Source organism: Homalodisca vitripennis, unplaced genomic scaffold, assembly GCF_021130785.1.
Source record: "Homalodisca vitripennis isolate AUS2020 unplaced genomic scaffold, UT_GWSS_2.1 ScUCBcl_211;HRSCAF=1642, whole genome shotgun sequence".
Classification (NCBI taxonomy): domain Eukaryota; kingdom Metazoa; phylum Arthropoda; class Insecta; order Hemiptera; family Cicadellidae; genus Homalodisca; species Homalodisca vitripennis.
The window spans coordinates 147,816-154,518 of record NW_025776331.1 but is presented as its reverse complement, the minus strand read 5'-3'; the positions used below and the strand labels follow the sequence as shown (position 1 = coordinate 154,518).

The window sequence follows — 6,703 nt, the reverse complement described above, 5'->3', positions numbered from 1 at the left end:
CAGTTCTTGTTCTGTTATTCATTACACCAAGGTTAAATCAGCAGGCTTTGATATAAATAACAAATAATAATGTAGGCTTTATTATGAATACTTTATTGGGAAATATGTTTAGAAATTATAATGTGTTGTACATAAATTTTAACGGAACATACAGTATTACGGTATGAATGGGAACATGAAATATTAATTTAAAAAGTAATATAAATACAAAATGTTTACCATCGCTCAAACTGAGTTTCAAGTCTTAACATGGAAAATACGGTACTGTAATCCAGCTCGTTGTCCTGATAAACTGAAACTTTGATATATTGTGGGTTATTTAAATTAAAACCTGAGATATAGTGTATATAGAAGTAAAATTAATATTGAAGTAAACGGTATATTCAAGGGGAATGACGAAACTTTGATTTATCAATGAATCCAATATATTGAGGTTCGATATTTCCAGGTTCCGCTGTATTTAAATATTATTAATGATTTTAAGTAGATACACTCAGTCATGATTATGAGTAATATATGGGTAGAATATGCTTATATGTGTAAACAGGTTTTAATATGTTACCTCTCTAAACACACTCCTAAAAATGATATCAATTTCATTTTATTTTTCCAGTTACTGTTTATTTTTTCTTTAAAGTTTAGCCAAAATTCAAGGTTTTTCTCTTCTTCTATGGGGCGGCGGCCTATTGCCATGCATTTAAGCCTCAAAGGCCTTTAGCGCACCCCGGAAGAACACCATGAGGCCAACCAGTATACAGTTTCAGCAGCTCTCACTTAATAAGAAACATTTTTGTTTACATACAGACACACATACTTTGTGTTGTATATATATAGTTTGGTTTATATTATATTGAGTGACCCAAAAGTTTCAACCATTAGCCCTCTCTTAATTTTTGAATTGTTTAAGCAATTTCAGATCCCATAAGTTGTGGATATATATAATAACATCAGCTGAGAATTTTTGTATAGACTTTTTAAATTATCCTCTTCTCCAAAATGAGGAGTGAGGGACAATTCAAAATTTGGAAATGTGTTTAATAAAACCAACAACACCAAAAAGCCAATTTCTGAGCACTGTGAACAAAAAGAGTACTGTTTGAACAAAATTAAAAATAAAAACCTCAATTGGATTTTAAGTTGGGATAGAGTTGATTTGAACTAATGTTCACTATCCAACTTTTTTATCAGAATAAATTCTTATGGTTCCAGGTTATTATTATTGTGAAGTTTGACAAAGTTCTTTGGTAGTAAGGTCCTTGATCTCGTAGGAGGTATCTTTTCTCGTATTGGAAAGATAATATAAGTTGAAATAGTTAAAAGAAATAATAAATTTGTCATTTATATGATTAAGTATAATGTTTGTTTTTACACTTTTCGATATCTTCTAAGGTTTCAATATAAGAGTGGTTCAAAGTTATGAAAAGTAATCATTTCTCAGTTATTTGTTCCTACACAGTATTTAGACGTGTAATATCTCATAAGGTTTCCAAATGATTGCCTTTAAACATTTTAAGATTTGTACCAGAACATTGAATCGTTGCAATTGTTTGACATAGTGTCTGACTGCAACTAAACCAAGTTGAAATTTTCAGAAACCACTTCAATTATTTTTAATTACTGTAAGAAATTTAAGATTGTGTAGTTTTATACTTTTATTTAAATATTAAGAGTCTGTTGACCATTAAAGAGATGTCATAACATTAGTGTTGTTAAAATTAACCTTCTAAACAAATAATGCATCTTTAGTTTCGTATTTTGAGATGTCAACACAACATGAAATCTACCTTTCTTCCAACTGTGCCAGAAGTGAAATTTTTAGTATAGAAATAATTTATGAAAGGTTATGTTCCTTACAGCAAAATTATATCGAATAGAACAAATTCTAGGACTTTGAATCTCAATTTCTTTTATTCTCATTAATAGATATTTTATTTTCATGTCGTAAAGTCGAATTTATACTGTAACGCTTATAGTTTTGTATGTATACATAAAGACCGAAGGTGTTCAAACTTTCAAGATAAATTAGTATTTTTGAGGTATGTCTAAAGCTGTTGCATTAAGAAAGCCAGTTATTTGTTCTCGCATTATAACAATAATGTTGCTTTAACTTGAATCTAGTCATTAAATATAATTCATAAAACATTGTGCAGTGCATTCCATTGAGCCCAATTATTAATGTTTTATTTTACTATTATCTAATCTTATTTCTAAGAAGATGTTTAAGTACAGCTTTATGAAAAAGTAAAGTTGTTGTTTCACAACTTGTATGTCCAGTAGATGTCTAGTTTGTGCTATGGTTGTAAGTAATATTTTGTCTTTCATTTGATTGCATTCAGTGCTTATTTTTTAGTCTATTCGTCTTGCTTGTAACTGAGTCCATAGTTTTTGAGATTCTAAAATAATTGACTTTATGTAAATAGGTGTACAGCAGTTCTTTATACTATTGTGACATATTTTTGTACTCAAATAAAATTTTATTGTGTATCTCAAAAAGAATACTTTATTTTTCATCCTAAAATAGCTGTTATAATATTTAGTTTACCCTGTGTGGAAGTCATTTCAACACTATAAATCAGTTTTGGTTGAATTCCCTTATTTACCCCAAACCTTGAACCTTTTTTTCTGTAGAAAGATAACAAGCAATAAATGACAAATAATGAAATAGTGATACCAACCAAGAGAGAGAATCAATGTTTATGATTGTTTGAACAAGATTAGAAAGTACTTTTATTGTTGAAAAGGTCTGACACTGAAGGCACAAACAAAAAACATCCCTTGAGATATGTCTTTCACTAATTAACAGAATACAATTCTAGAGGATCTGATCACATACGAGTATACCTGAGATCTATAAGAAATTATAAACTTATTTCTATAGACGTATTATATAGAAAAAAGTTGGAGTTGCAAACCCTTTATCTTTATAGTAATAAGACATTTGATAAATTAACTGATATTTCATAAAACTGATTCTTAGTAGTTCTTTGTTTAAAGTTTGTTACTGTAAACTGGGGCTACTTGAGCCACTTTTTATATTCAAATACCTGTATCTCAAGAACCAGTTAATTTATAAAATGATTGACTGCTCTAAAGTTTGGGTCTGTACTCCTCCTTTATATCTTCATTTAAATAATCACAATAAAATTACATATATATGTTATGAATGTCAAAAAAAGTGTGGCTCAAGTTAGACCCTGATATGGGGAAACTTGAGCCGATAGTGTAAATGTTCACTAGGGCTCAAGTTACAATGTTATGGGATAAGAAAAACCACATAAATGTTGAATACAATGTGTATTTTTATGAAATTGTAACAATATTTACACTTTATTCCTTCCTATTTCATTCAGAGATGAAGACAAAATTTAAAAATCTTACTCTTTCAATAAATAATGGAGACTTAGTAATTCTTCATGTTAAACGGAAATGTGTAGCGCCCTCTGGTAACTTTCACAGCTACAACAGTGGTTTTAATGTCTTTTAAAATGAATATCCATCTCATCGTCAACAATAGGAAAAATGTATTCATTACCAGTCGACTTAATGCTTTTGCGGAAAAAACTTGACCCTCACTTTGTTTTCATCAAGATTGGTATCAACCACCTCTGCATAAAACTGTTTCACTGCTTCTTTTTTTGGTGTCTTTATTAAACACAAGGTCAACAACCACATAAGTGCCAGGTTGGAGCTCATCAATGGCTACAGGATGATGCAATGGCTCTGGCTCAGGTGTGTCTTCTTTTTCAGAGAGTAAGAGGTCATCAATATCAGTAAAATCACTTAAAATCCGTTCCGAGTCTTAGTCACACACTGAAAATTTGGCATTCTCGTCATTATCTTTGTCACTTGAATAAACAATTTTCCTTTTTCTGCCTCGTGCAGAGGAAGTGCAGGGTTGAGGATTATTACAGTGATCACTAGTACTATCTTCTGCTTCTATCTCCCCAAGACCTTCCACTCCTCTTCCTGCTGGAACATTTAATTTCTTTTTCTTCATCTTTCTTGTTGGCTGAGTCTCTTTCTTTCTACTGTCATCAAGATAATTTTTGAAAGTCTCAACCCAATCACTTTCAGCATTACTAACAGAGTTACTAACAAAATTAACAGAGTTCTTCCTTGGACCAAGGGGAACATATCTAAAAAAAGTATCAACCTAGAACCTTCTATCAATTGATATCGCACAGATGGATAGTCACACAGACAGACAGAGTGCCCCCCCTTGACCCTAAAATAAAAAATATTTTTCCTTTGAGCAAGAGAGACCACTGTTCCAATTTTTAAGTCTCAAAACGATTCTACCAAGACATATCGCACATTCTTTTGATCTCTTAACCTTAAAATTAATCGAATAGTTACTTGAACCAAGAGGAATCTATTTACCAAGTTGAAAATTGTTTTATAGAATGGGGGAAATGGTAATACACTGTCAGTGAAATTCAGTGAATCTGACTCGCAAACCACTAAAACCCAACCGACCCAGGCATCACACTCTCTAAAGACTGCTATCCACATTACTTCTACATACGCAGAGACAGTATTCCAAGACTGTCTTTCAGAGACTATTTTCCGAACAATGATGTCCAATGAAAGTTGGCCTATGGCAATCTAGAGTCTCCTTTCGTTTCCTATCGTCGGCAAAAGAAGGCTTCCTTGTGCTCCATAGAGACATTCCGAGCTTTTTAAATTTACCCATCTTAACCTTCTGTGGTCCATAGACGAACTCAGTCCGACATTGTTATATCGGCCGAACTTAGTTCGACATCTGTTGCTACTTGAATATCTAACAAAAAAGGACATTCGGACTCATATTTGTTCGATATAATGTGTCTGTAGATCTTGTGAAAGGGTTTTATATAACAATAAACAAGTTATATTCCCATTTGGTTTCACTTTCGGCATTATTACGATGCGTAGTTGAAAACGTGTTTATTTTTAACTGACCAACAATTTGTAGCGTCTGCTGCTGTTTGGTTAAACGGTTGTTTTGATTTTATTGTTTTTTAGGCATACATACATATTCTGACATACTGTCGTATAAGTGTTGTTTCATTTACTACTGCAAAAGTCGTCTCTGGTACAGTTTCTAAGGCCACAGACCTGTCAAGACACCCATGGTCAGCGATAACAGCCAGTAGGTTGTGATAGTGTCTCTATTTGAACGACAATTCTTTCCACATTTAGATTACGAAAGATATTGAAAAATACGTTTTCCCCAATAAATACACATCCATCTTAAGATCTTACATAACATCATAACATTTCAAACATATTAAAGCTACGGTAATTGTGTACTGCACAATGATTAAAGTCTTATACGCCTTTGTTTACAGAAAATCATATATTTTAACCCATTGATTATAAATTAGTTAACTAATATAATCGAAGCATAGCCTTGAGCAAGTAAATTTTCCCAGTAAGTACTAGACTGACTTAATTCATTACAAAATAATTATTTTGAATCTTGTTCTTTTCCTTGTTGAAGTTCTTCATGTTCTGGTTCTTTGTAACTCACGTTCATCGAACATGATATCAGAGTACATAGAGAAGAGAAGGACAGGTTAGCAGTCACTGATCACCGGCCACCACTAGCTTCTTTACTCTATGACCACGGGCTGTCAATACATTGTCAGTCAGTACTGAACTGTGTGATTTCCTGGCTTGAATGAACAGTAATGCCTAGTTGTTATTAAAATCATACAGAAAGCTGCTTTGCGTCATTTTCTGTATAGGCGTGTCGTAAGTTTAATTTTTCCTTAAACATTAATGATTGTTCAGTTTAAAATTCTAAAATATGCATTAAGTACTTATCAATACAAGGAGACGAACATTTTGTTGCTGTAATGCTAACCGCTTACTAATAACTGTTCTATACCCTTCTGAATTATAGCTAGGCTTATCGAAAATTTTTAGCAACTGACTAAGTTGTTTACACCGAGATTGTCAGCACATAGTGCCACCCAAACAATTGGATCATTATTTCCAGAGTTGTCTTCAACAAGAGGTTTATAATTAAAGTAATACTTGTGCAAATATAATTTATTATTTAGGCTAACAGTTGCTAATAGTCACATCCCTAGTATCGATGAAGATAAGGGTAAGCTAATTCCGAGTATGTACTCGGTTATTTTAATGTCTTTTTATGTTTAGTAGGATGCTCAGGTATTCCAGAAAGCAAGAAACATGAAAATTAAGTGTCGGAAAGAAATTTATAACATTGCTAAGCGATAAGAAGCGCTGCAGTGCAATAACCGACCACCACCACAATCATCAATATTTATTATTATCTAAACTATTGAAACCAAATTACATTATAGTTGTCTATTTTCATATCTTAACAGGTATTAAATACATGATGAATAAAAAAACTATCTAGTCTATGTGTCTTCATTTATTAAGTGGGTTTCAGTGAGATTAACCTTTGGTGCTGCCCCATGCTGATGGCTGGAGGCACTTATGTCTCGCTGATATTAACTGACGTGAACAAAAATGTCTCATTTGGATAAAAATTCCCTATTTCAACATTATTGTCATTTTACGTATCCAAAGGTGGCGTAACGGCTGAAGTCAACCACGTGATGCTCATAATACAATAAAATATAGCCTCTGCACGAGAATAGTTATTACACTTTTAATGTTCTATAACTTTGTCATTTGCCATTTGCACCTCTTAAAACCTTATTTTATTTTGTTCATGGTGACGATA

The 6,703-nt window shown here is 32.3% G+C and overlaps 1 long non-coding RNA gene across 1 annotated transcript; it reads left to right on the top strand.

The window, feature by feature from the left end:
• The first annotated feature begins 5,691 nt into the window (after positions 1-5,691).
• On the top strand, positions 5,692-6,377 carry LOC124370471. The gene is made up of 2 exons (XR_006923183.1): positions 5,692-6,001; positions 6,151-6,377. It is a non-coding gene; the product is annotated as an uncharacterized LOC124370471 (long non-coding RNA).
• Positions 6,378-6,703: the final 326 nt, after the last annotated feature.